Source organism: Anomaloglossus baeobatrachus, chromosome 1, assembly GCF_048569485.1.
Source record: "Anomaloglossus baeobatrachus isolate aAnoBae1 chromosome 1, aAnoBae1.hap1, whole genome shotgun sequence".
In the NCBI taxonomy this organism is placed as follows: Eukaryota; Metazoa; Chordata; class Amphibia; order Anura; family Aromobatidae; genus Anomaloglossus; species Anomaloglossus baeobatrachus.
Genome location: NC_134353.1, coordinates 633,296,212 through 633,308,651, shown reverse-complemented (window position 1 = coordinate 633,308,651; position 12,440 = coordinate 633,296,212). Strand labels below are relative to the sequence as shown.

At 46.3% G+C, this 12,440-nt stretch overlaps 1 protein-coding gene across 2 annotated transcripts in view; it reads right to left on the bottom strand.

The window, feature by feature from the left end:
• JPH4 (junctophilin 4) overlaps window positions 1–12,440 on the bottom strand; it is a 72,744-nt gene that overhangs the window by 57,147 nt on the left and 3,157 nt on the right. The window lies entirely within an intron of this gene.

The following is a 12,440-nucleotide window of genomic DNA, read 5'->3' as shown; positions in this document are numbered from 1 at the left end:
CGATATATCGGGCGATATGTCGTCAGGGTTACGGATTCCGTGACGCACATCCGGCATCATTTGACATATCGTAGCGTGTGACAGCTACGAGCGACTATTTACGAGCAAAAATACTCACCTTATCGTTGCTTGTTGACATGTCGCTCATTTTCATAAAATCGTTCCTCCTTCTGCGCGCCGGTTGTTCATCGTTCCCGAGGCAGCACACGTCGCTCTGTGTGACACCTCGGAAACGACGAACTGCAGCTTACCTGCGGCCGCTGGCAATGTGGAAGGAGGGAGGTGGGCGGGAAGTTACGTCCCGCTCATCTCCGCCCCTCTGCTTCTATTGGGCGGCCACTGTGTGACGTCGCTTGAGCCGAACGTCCCTCCCCCTTCAGGAAGAGGATGTTCGCCGCCCACAGCGACGTCGTTAGGGAGGTAAGTACGTGTGACGGGAGTTAACAACTTTGTGCGACACGGGCAACAAATTGCCCGTGAAGCACAAACGATGGGGCGGGTGCGATCGCTCATGCGATCGCACAATATATCGTCCCGTGTAACGCCGCCTTAAGTCCATGAGTAGCCAGTGCATTTTTGCTGTTGTAGATTTTCTGCTGCATTTCTTATTAAGTAAATTAGGTTACTAGCATATTTTCATTGCATTTTTTAGTTCTCTTTTCACGTGTTTTTATTGCATTTTTCAGCTCTGATTTTGAATGCTTTCTGTTACTTAGCTTTCAATAAATCTTTAATGATAAATTCCTGTGCGGATTGCATTTCCGCTTTTTCGCTATGGAAAACCAATAACAATGAAGATGCATTTTTCTATCTATATTATCCTCATCTCATTCAAATTCATAGGGAAAATCTGCAAATTAAACGCATTTTAAACACAAGATATGTTGTAGATTTCAAAATTGATCCCATGAGAACTGTAATACTCTGCGTTTTTTGTGCACGGAAATATGGAAAGGAAAAAATTCACCAAATGCTCATTGTGGGAACTTAGCCTTAGATGCCACCAGGGGCGAACCAATCGCAGTTGCAGAGGTCACCATTGCGACCGGGCCCAGGGATTCAGGGGGCCCTAGGACCTCAGCCAGTGGTGCAATGGCTGCAGGCCACGCGACCGCTGTGGAGCCTGAGACTCAGGAGAGCCAATGCTGGCAGCGGGCCCCCCACCAAGGATCGCAGATGCCGATACAATTGAAAACAATGCTGAGAGACAGAGCGGCACACTCTCTCTGTCATTCTCCGGCTGTGTCTGTGTGCCTTCTGCCTCTGAGAGCTCAGCAGAGCGTGATGACGTCACCACTGTGTTGTGCAGAGCGGCAAAATGGTGGACGCGCTGAGGAGACCGGACAGCAGGGGAACGAGGAGAAGTGAGTATATATATTTAATCACGGTGACTAGAGGGCTATGGGGGTCCATTTAAACAATATGGGAGCTGTATATTACATCAAGGTACATAAAACTATATGGGGAGTGTATTATAATGTATAGAGAGCTATGGGGAGTGTATTATGTATGGAGAACTATGGGAAGTGTATTATAATGTATAGAGAGCTATGGGGAGTGTATTATAATGTATGGAGGACTATGAACAATGTATTATAATGTATGGAGTGCTATGGGAAGTGTATTAAAATGTATGGAGGACTATGGGAAGTGCATTATAATATATGAAGGACTATGAACAGTGTATTATAATGTATGGAGAGCTATGGGGAGTGTATTATAATGTATGGAGGACTATGGGGAGTGCATTATAATATATGGAGGACTATGATCAGTGTATTATGATGTACAGAGAACTATGACCAGTGTATTATAATATATAAAGGACTATGGGGAGTATATAATAATGTATAGAGAACTATAGGGAGTGTATTATAATATATAGAGGACTATGGGGAGTGTTTTATAATGTATGGAGAGAGCTATGGGGAGTGTATTATAATATATGGAGGACTATGAACCATTTATTATAATGTATGGAGAGCTAAGGAGAGTGTATTATAATTTATGGAGAAGTATAAGTATGGGGAGTGTATTATAATGTATGGAGAACTATGAGCAGTGTATTGTAATGCATGCAGAACTATGAGCAGTGTATTGTAATGTGTGGAGAACTATGAGCAGTGTATTGTAATGTATGGAGGACTATGGGGAGTGTATTATAATATATGGAGAACTATGAACAGTGTATTATAATGTATGGAGAGCTATGGTGAGTGTAATATAATTGTGGCACCCCAGGGTTGCCACAGTAACAACACAAAGGGTTAACTCCCCACACACAACACCAAGACCTCCTGGCCAGAAGGGGGAGACCAAGCTGCTTCCCTGTATATTCTGGTGAGGGGAGGAAATGGTCAGTAGTTTCAGTTTGTGAGTTCAGTGCAGAGCACTGAGAAGAAAGGATCTCTGCAGGTTGGAAGCTGGCTTTAGCTCACCTCAGGATCCACTGACCAATTCCAGGCCTAGCTGAGGGTCTGAGGGAAGGAGACAGAGTACACAGAGGAACATTCCTGGGAGGCAGAGCATTGCTGAGCTCACCCCAGTGGAGCACACAGAACGGATGCTGGATCCGAGACTGCAGGTTACATACTGTACAGTGAACACCAGATAAGTGAGGATTCCACATTCTCTATCTGTACCACAGACACCGCAACAAACGCAGAGTTCAGGAACATACAAGTAAGGACTCGAGTTGCCTGTCAGGTCGGTACCGAGGAGCAGAGCAGAGCAGAGCCGGCTGCATAGTTCACGCAGCAGCAGGGCCACAGACACACAGTGCAGAAAAGGAAGCCAAAATGGCCCGGCTGGGCCCTTAACCCCTGGCGACACAGCTTTGGCGTCACGAACAGGATGCGGACTGGACCCGGCTGCAACCCGGGTGACGTGTGCCTGTAAAGACTTATTGCATCACATAAAAGACTTGCACTGTGAATTGTTGCAACAAAGAATGGACTTTAAACTTTGCAAAGATACCTGGAAAAATCCAAAAACATCATTGGTAAAATTTTCCAGGCGCCATCTTTAATCACGCCATTACCTGCTACGCGCGGGAAAACATCGCGCCTAAACTAAGACTCCGCCCACCGCTTGCAGAGGAGGTGCGCTCGGTGCTGCGACCCGAACGAAAACGCAGAAAAGTGTCCCAGGCTTGCTGTCAAGAAGACTGGTGAAATTAACTAAGGGGGCGCAAAGATGTCGCAGCAGGGAGATGCTGTTGTACCCGGCGGTGCAGCGGCACCTATCATGCCGTTCCTGATGCCGTACACCCCGGGTGCAGTGTGGCTGCCGCAGTACTCAGGTGAGCCCAACACACTTAATGACTTTATCGGAAGGCTAAAAATCTACTACAGCATGTACCCCCTGACAGAAGCCCAGCGTGTTGGTATGCTTATGGGACAGTTAACGAGCAATGCCCAGCGGGAGGCTACATCCTGGCCGGACGATGCAAAGGACACTGTAGAGCATATAATAGCTGGACTAAAAGCAGCTTTTGAATCCACTGCTGGCAGCCGGGCTAAAATGAGGTTCTTTGGATGCAAGCAAAAACCTAGAGAGAGCGCAAGAGACTTTGCTTTAAACTTGCAGGAGGCGCTCAGAGCACTTAAAGTAGCAGAACCTGCCTTAGCCCCTGGAGCAGATAAGCTGCTGATAGACCAATTCCTGGATGGACTCTCATCCCCTTCCCACCGGGGACAACTGAGCATGATGGTGATCCAGGATCCAGGACTAACATTTGCCCAGCTAAAGGATAGAGCCATCCGCCTCCAGCAGGTGGAGGAGCCGCAGGATATAGACTCTGTTCAACACCTTACAGTGGCACCCCAGCAGCCAGTAGTGCCAGTGACATCGGCCATGTCAGCGGCTGCTGCTAACCACCTGGAGCCCATCACTAATGAGGCTCTCCATCAAAGGCTTGATGCCCTGACAGACACTGTTGCTTCCATGGCTAGAATCGTCCAGGAGCTGCGTGGATCCAAGTCTGCACCCAAGATTGAGCTGGCGACCAGCAAGGAGGATGTCCCGTGGATGAGGCCTAGGAGATACCAAGCGACGAGAGGACGACCCAGCGACCGCTACCAGCCGGATGGACAGCCCATTTGCCGCCGTTGCAAGGAGCCAGGTCACTTTGCCTGTGAATGTGCTTTAAATGGGGATCCCCTGGGGAGGCGGGCCGCTCCTCAGGAATGAACTCTCAAGGTCCTTCACCCTGGCACGACAAGTAGGCACGACAAGTATGTGGGGGGACGTCCAGTCATCCCCATCGTGCTGGATGGCATTCCGCTCAACGCCTTGCTGGACACTGGTTCCCAAATAACATCAATTCCGCATGTCCTTTATAAGAGGTACTGGGCTGATTCAGACGTTAGCAGTGGTCCATCTAATGTTGCATTGAATATATGGGCTAGCAATGGTGAATTAGTACCACAGGTTGGTTTCAGAGAAATGACCATTAAGATTGGGAGAGTAGAATTGCAGAATCAGGGTATTATCATTGTTGATGTTGACCGACGAGAACGTGAACCAACTATGCCGCTAGGAATGAATGTAATTGAAAATTGTTTTGCAGAGGTAATTACTGTCTTGCAGCAGATCGTCGAGACTGCCAAACCTGGGCAACAGAGACTCCTGCAGAAGGAAATTAAAGCCTTGATGCTGAAGCAGCAGGTAGAAATGTCAGGAGGTGAAATTGGCAGTGCAAGGGTAAGTGACCCAATACCTATTGTAATTCCTCCCAAAACTGAAATGCTGGTCTGGTGTAGAGCTGCAATAGGCATCAGAGGGCGAGACTATCAGGCCCTGGTAGAACCCGTGTACTCAGACAGTAGGCCCACTGTACTGACGGCCAGAGGAATAGTTGAGGTACACAGGGGGAGAGTGCCAATACGCCTTTTAAATTGTGGGGAAGATGAGGTCACCCTACCTAAGTATGCTACCATGGCTAAGCTATATACGGTTGATAACAACGCCATCACCACCGTTGAGCCCTTGAAGCCGTCAAATCAGGCGGAGGACAATGGCTCAGAGGGAAAGCTGGAGGATTGGTGCCGAAAGCTACATGTAGGTATCGATTCTACACCCTCCCATCAAAAGCATGGAGTATACAGGGTAGTGAATGAATATGAACAAATATTCAGCAAACACCCATTAGACTTTGGGCAGATCAAAGGGGTAGAGCACACTATACCCACAGGTAACCATCCACCAATAAAGGAGAGGTATAGACCAGTACCACCAGCTCACTACCAATGCGCCAAAGACATGCTCAAAGAAATGAAAGAAGCAGGGGTAATAAGAGACAGTTGCAGCCTCTGGGCAGCCCCACTAGTGCTAGTTAGAAAAAAAGATGGGACCATGAGGATGTGCGTAGACTACAGACGGATCAACCGCATTACACACAAGGATGCATACCCATTACCTAGGATAGAAGAGTCATTGGCTGCATTAAAATCCGCTACTTACTTTTCCACCCTAGATCTGACTAGTGGGTATTGGCAAGTTCCTGTGGCAGAGGCTGATAAGGAGAAGACAGCATTCACCACGCCGATGGGCCTCTGTGAGTTCAATTGTATGCCGTTTGGACTCTGCAACGCACCTGGTACCTTCCAGCGACTGATGGAGTGCTGCCTAGGACATAAGAACTTTGAAACTGTGCTCCTGTACCTGGATGACATCATAGTCTACTCCAAGACCTATGAACAGCAACTACAAGACCTGGCAGAAGTGTTTGAAGCCTTATCTGGATATGGCATGAAAATCAAGCCATCCAAGTGTCACCTTCTAAAGCCAAGGGTACAGTACCTGGGACATGTCGTGAGCTCAGAAGGGGTAGCACCAGATCCTGAAAAAGTTACCGTGATCAGAGATTGACCGAGACCCACCAGCGTGAAAGAGGTGAGGCAATTCCTGGGACTGGTAGGCTACTATAGAAGATTTATAAAAGGGTTCACGAAGCTAGCAGCTCCCCTACAAGACATCCTGGTAGGACAGTCAAAGAAGTCTGAGCCCGAAATCCTCCTTTCCAGTGGAGTGATGAGAGAGAAGAGTCCTTTAAGAAGTTGAAGTGGGCACTGACAGGAGAAGAGATCCTGGCATATCCAGATTACCATCAACCCTTCATTTTGTACACGGATGCCAGCAACGTAGGACTGGGAGCAGTATTGTCTCAAAAGCAGGAAGGCAAGGAGAAAGTTATTGCCTTTGCAAGCAGGAAGCTCCGGCCTACAGAAAGAAACCCAGAGAATTACAGCTCCTTCAAGTTAGAACTACTGGCAGTAGTTTGGGCTGTAACAGAGCGTTTCAAACACTACCTGGCAGCTGCAGAATTCACCATCTTTACTGACAACAATCCGTTGACCCACCTGGACTCTGCAAAACTAGGTGCGCTGGAACAGCGATGGATAGCCCGACTGTCAAACTACAACTTTGTCATCAAGTACAGGGCAGGCCACAAGAATGGGAATGCAGATGCCTTATCCCGGATGCCACACTCGGGGAACGTGGAAGAGGAACCGGAGGGACTGGAAGAAATTGAGCTGCCGGCCTTTCACCATCCTAAGGTGGGACAGTATCAACCGAGTGTCTACCAAAAACAACAGCAGGCAACTCTCAACCCATTAGCACACCACGGATGGGCTGACACACAAGACAGCGATCCAGCTGTGAAGCTAGTGAAAGAACTGCTTACACAACAAGGTGCATACCCTAATCAGAATGCCCCAGCTGAGACACAACATCTCTGGAAAGAGAGAGGTAAATTGTTCCTGTACCAAGGGAAGCTCTGTAGAAGGCACACCAATCCAAAAACACATGAGTTGGTCTGGCAGATCATCGTGCCCAAGAGAGACGTCAAGATGGTTCTGGAAGCTTACCACGACGGTGCTGGTCATTTTGGTTGGAAAAAGTTGGAAGTGCTCTTAAAAGAAAGATTCTACTGGGTTGGCATGAGAAAATCAATTGAAGATTGGTGTAGAAAATGCGGACCGTGCAACCTCAGAAGAAAGGATCAACAGAACCAGAGAGCTCCACTCCAGTCCATAGTAACCAAGCAACCACTCGAGCTAGTCGCGTTAGACCACGTCAAGTTGTCACCAAGCCGGTCCGGCTATGTCTATGCCTTAACCATCGTGGACCATTACTCACGCTTCTTAGTGGTGGTACCCGTGAAAGACCTTACAGCTAGAACAGCAGCTAAAGCATTCCAGACGTACTTTTGCAGACCCCATGGTTACCCAGAACAAGTCCTTGCAGATCAAGGTCCAGCTTTTGAATCACAGATTTTCCAAGAATTCTGCAACATGTATGGCTGTAAAAAGATCCGCACAACAGCATACCATCCCCAAACAAATGGCTTATGTGAGAAGATGAACCATATTGTGATTGACCTGTTGAAGACCTTACCAGAGTCAGAAAGAAATCAATGGCCAGAGAAATTGCCAGACTTGGTGGACTTGTACAATCATGTCCCGGTGAGTTCTACAAACTGCACCCCCGCTTACCTCATGCGTGCAAGGCCCGGTAAACTGCCAATTGATTTAGATATGGGAATTCTGAAGCCAGATGCGGAAGTTCAAGAATCCAATTGGGATACCCTACGTCAGCAGCAGTATCGCCAAGTACAAGAGTGCGTAGAGAAAAGTCTCCAACAAGCTAGGGGAAGACAGGAGAGAACCTTCAACCAGCATGCTCTAGCAAACCCATTGCAACCTGGTGACCAAGTTCTCAAGAGGAAACGGCGCACAAACAAATTGGATACTCAATGGGAAACCACCCCATATACAGTCTTACCATCCAGTATGGATAATCCAAAAGTGTGTCTCATCAGTAAGGATGAAGGAAGGACATCAGCTGTCGTGTCAAGAGATCAACTCAAACCGTGTCCTGAAACCCTGAAGACACCAGAAGTCACCTTACCCATACAGGTACAACCTGTCAAGAAGGAAGAAGATGTATTCCATACAGTCTTAGGAGATTTCCCAAAAACATGGCCAAATTACTATGGAGCAGTAGTAGTCCCAATGATCGCCTTCCCTCAAGTGGCAGAACCAGCATCAGAACTCGTACCACAAGAAGTCTCAAGACAAGAAGAACTGGAAGTCGAAACAGTAGAGGAAGAACAGATTCCTGGTCCCAGTGAGCTTGCCAGTCCTACAGTCAGCCCCCCATCCTCACAAGTACCAGAAACACCAAATAGGTACACTTCCACTCACACCATTATGCTAAGTACACCCAGTACAGCAGCAGTACGCAGGTCACAGCGTAGTACTCAGGGTCAGATACCAGCAAGATATAAAGACTAATGTGGAATTGCATATAAAATGTACATATGTTATAATGTTTATATGAAAAACCGTAACAGTTTAGTGTACAGAAAAGGTGAGAGAAGAGTGGTGTAAGGTGGCAGCACGGAGAGTTACAACTTGATCACATTGTTGGTGGCCCGAGGGCCGTGAGGCCTACTGCACTTACGACCAGAGTAGAGACACCTGTAAGAAGCGTTTGGTTGTTTAAATGTTTTATATAATTGCAACGTTAAGACCAATAAGCCCAGTACCTACAGAGACTATACTGTATGAACACTTATATATTTATGAACATTTTGGACTCTTTTTGAGCTTTAAGGTTTTTGTATTTTTTCCTTTTGAGACTCTGTATATATATAATTGTTGTGATAACTTGTTTGTTTGTTTCACAGTCCCGGAGTACTGTTCTTCACTAAGGGGGAATGTGGCACCCCAGGGTTGCCACAGTAACAACACAAAGGGTTAACTCCCCACACACAACACCAAGACCTCCTGGCCAGAAGGGGGAGACCAAGCTGCTTCCCTGTATATTCTGGTGGGGGGAGGAAATGGTCAGTAGTTTCAGTTTGTGAGTTCAGTGCAGAGCACTGAGAAGAAAGGATCTCTGCAGGTTGGAAGCTGGCTTTAGCTCACCTCAGGATCCACTGACCAATTCCAGGCCTAGCTGAGGGTCTGAGGGAAGGAGACAGAGTACACAGAGGAACATTCCTGGGAGGCAGAGCATTGCTGAGCTCACCCCAGTGGAGCACACAGAACGGATGCTGGATCCGAGACTGCAGGTTACATACTGTACAGTGAACACCAGATAAGTGAGGATTCCACATTCTCTATCTGTACCACAGACACCGCAACAAACGCAGAGTTCAGGAACATACAAGTAAGGACTCGAGTTGCCTGTCAGGTCGGTACCGAGGAGCAGAGCAGAGCAGAGCCGGCTGCATAGTTCACGCAGCAGCAGGGCCACAGACACACAGTGCAGACAAGGAAGCCAAAACGGCCCGGCTGGGTGGGAGAAACCCTGAACCCCTCACAGACTCCGTGGACAGTACTCTGCTGAATACCATCATCAGTAAAGGACAAAGAAACTGCAAAACCGTGAGTCTGCCTGTTTATTGTGCTTGTGTCCTGCACTCCCCCCATAGACTTACACACTGCCCCAGGGAAAAGGCTCTACCCGTGGGGAGCCGTCCCATCTCAAGCTGCCTTCCATCACCCCGGAGGTTCTGCAGCAGCGGTGGTCATCTCTGATCACATTCCACGGGTGGCGTCACGGATACAACCCCCCTTTTTATTGTGGAACCAGGGAGCACGGACCGGGTCACGACACCGTGATCCCCTTTCCAGAAGCGACCCCTTGGCCCGGTTCTGGGTATCCCCTTAACCCCTGGCGACACATAATGTATGGAGAAGTATGGGGAGTGTATTAAAATGTATGGAGAACTATGAGCAGTGTATTGTAATGTATGGAGGACTATGCGGAGTGTATTATAATATATGGAGAACTATGAACAGTGTACTATAATGTATGGAGAGCTATGGTGAGTGTAATATAATGTATGGAGAAGTATGGGGAGTGTATTAAAATGTATGGAGAACTATGAACAATGTATTGTAATGTATGGAGAACTATGGGGAGTGTATTATAATGTATGGAGGAATATGGGAAGTGTATTAAAATATATGGAGAACTATGAGAAGTGTACTATAATGTATGGAGAACTAGGAGATGCATTATAATATTGGATATTATATCATCGGGATATCGGAGTATGGGAGAGCCAAGTGTCAGTGTAATTATCGCGTACCCCGAGGGGGGTGCACTGACAGCAATATTTCCACTATCCTGATCATGAAATGCCAATGGGTAATGGCATCCGAGACTCTACTGAAGACCCCATCACCACTTATCTTTGTATTCCCATGCAGCCTAACCTGTGTCTGTTCTTCCTTAGCGATCATCACTTTTGCTGTATATTGCCATACTGAAGTTTTTCAGTATATAGCACAACTAATTAAATGATGCCTGAAGGGGGACAAAAGTGAATAAGTGAAAGTTATTAAAAAAAGAAAGTTAAAAAAAATTAAGTTTGAGTCACTCTATTTTGAAAACTGGAAAAAAGAAATTAAAAATAATAAAAAAAATATTAGGTATCACCATGTCCACAAAAAAGATTGATCTCTGAAAATCTAATATTAATTAGCATAAACATTGTACAGATTTTTTTTTTTTTTAGAAGATCCAGAATTAGCATTTTTAATTATCACGCATCCCCATAAAATTGCGTAGAAAGCTATCAAAATGTGGTATTTACCCCAAGACAGTAAACTACAGCTCGATAGACCAAAAAACAAACCCTAAGGAAAGATAAAAAAAAGTTATGGGTCTTAAGAGGGCTTTACACGCAACGATATCTCTAACGATATGTCGTCGGGGTCACGGAATTCGTGACGCACATCTGGAGTCGTTAGCGACGTCGTTGCGTGTGACACCTATAAGCGAGTGTTAACAATCAAAAATACTCACCTAATCGTTGATCGTTGACACGTCGTTCATTTTCAAAAAATCGTTGCTGGTGCTGGATGCAGGTTTTTCGTCGTTCCTGAGGCAGCACACATCGCTACATGTGACACCCCGGGAACAACGAACAGCAGCGTTCCTGCGTCCTCTGGCAACAAGGTGGGCGTGTCATTAATGCGGCTGGTCTCCACCCCTCCGCTTCTATTGGCAGGCCGCTGTGTGACGTCGCACGAACCTCCCCCTTAAAAAAGAGGTTGGTCGCCACCCACAGCGACGTCGCTAGGAAGGTAAGTATGTGTTACGCGTCCTAGCGATATTGTGCGCCACGGGCAGCGATTTGCCCGTGACGCACAAACGACGGGGGCAGGTGCTTTAGAAAAAAAGCAGCCTTTAGAAAAAGGATACGCAAACCATTTTTTTTTTCTTCAAAGTTCAGATGTTTTTAACCATTAAAATAAAAAAACTATCCAAGTTTAGTATCATCGTAATCAGACTAAACAGGAGAATTATGTATATCCAATGAACACTGTAAAAACAAAAGCCCCCAATAAAATCAATGACGGAGTTGGATTTTTTCAGAATTTCAACCCACATAGATTTTTTTTCCCCTCAAAAAACAAGTCCTCATAAGGCTGCGTCAACTGAAAAATAAAATAAAAGTTAAACTCATAAAGACTGATCGTGCTATCTTCAGTCATCACATAATCTAATATTTTGATGTGCAGGAACATTTTATAAGGTTTGCTGCACAGCCATGGATACTTGTCAGGTATCTGGCTGTGAGAGACATCTGGGCACACATTGAGACGAGAGAAGCCACTTCCTAAGCGGGCAAAATATATACTCTAGTTATGGGTTAACCCTTGTTTCACCAACAGCTACCTCTTTCGGCTTTTCTCATGGCACAAGAGAGAAATGAGTATCTTGAATTAAACATGCCTGCTCCTCCTTTCCCCGACATTCGCCATATAATTCAGTTGAAAGCCAGCCGTATGTATATTTTTGGCAGGATTCCCCTACATTAATCTAATGTGTATAGGCAATTTTGCTGCGTCTGACTTCTCTATCATGTTACGCACAGGCATTAAGCCCTGTATACACAGCCAAGGATGTTATGCATCTTCCTCACAAGGATCCGGTGACTGATCATGTGATCTGTAGGATCACAGCCCTGAATTGGACTGCCAATAACAAGGCGGTCTTCCCTTGTAACTAGGGCTGGTAGAATATCTCTAGATACAAAGGAAAAATGTAAACAACACGATGATCCTGTCACACTGATAAAAATCATATTGACAGACCACCTACTTATATGTTATTGATGAAACACCGGCACAGACGTGGTCATTAAATGGCTCTATTCGGTTCTTTAAAATCGATGGCCAACCCTACGGCTAGACCGGTGGTAGTCCTACTCATGAAAACACCTCTGCACACAGTCCCCTTCACTTGAATAAAACACACTGTAATATCAGTCACATCCAGAACTAGAAGTGTGGAGCTGTGTATGATTTATAATGTGGGGGACCTGAGCGCCATGTCCCAAAGGAAAAGCCATCTATTTTAAAGAACTGTAAAGTGGGCTAAATTATTACTGTCCAGATTGTCAGTTTGCTTCT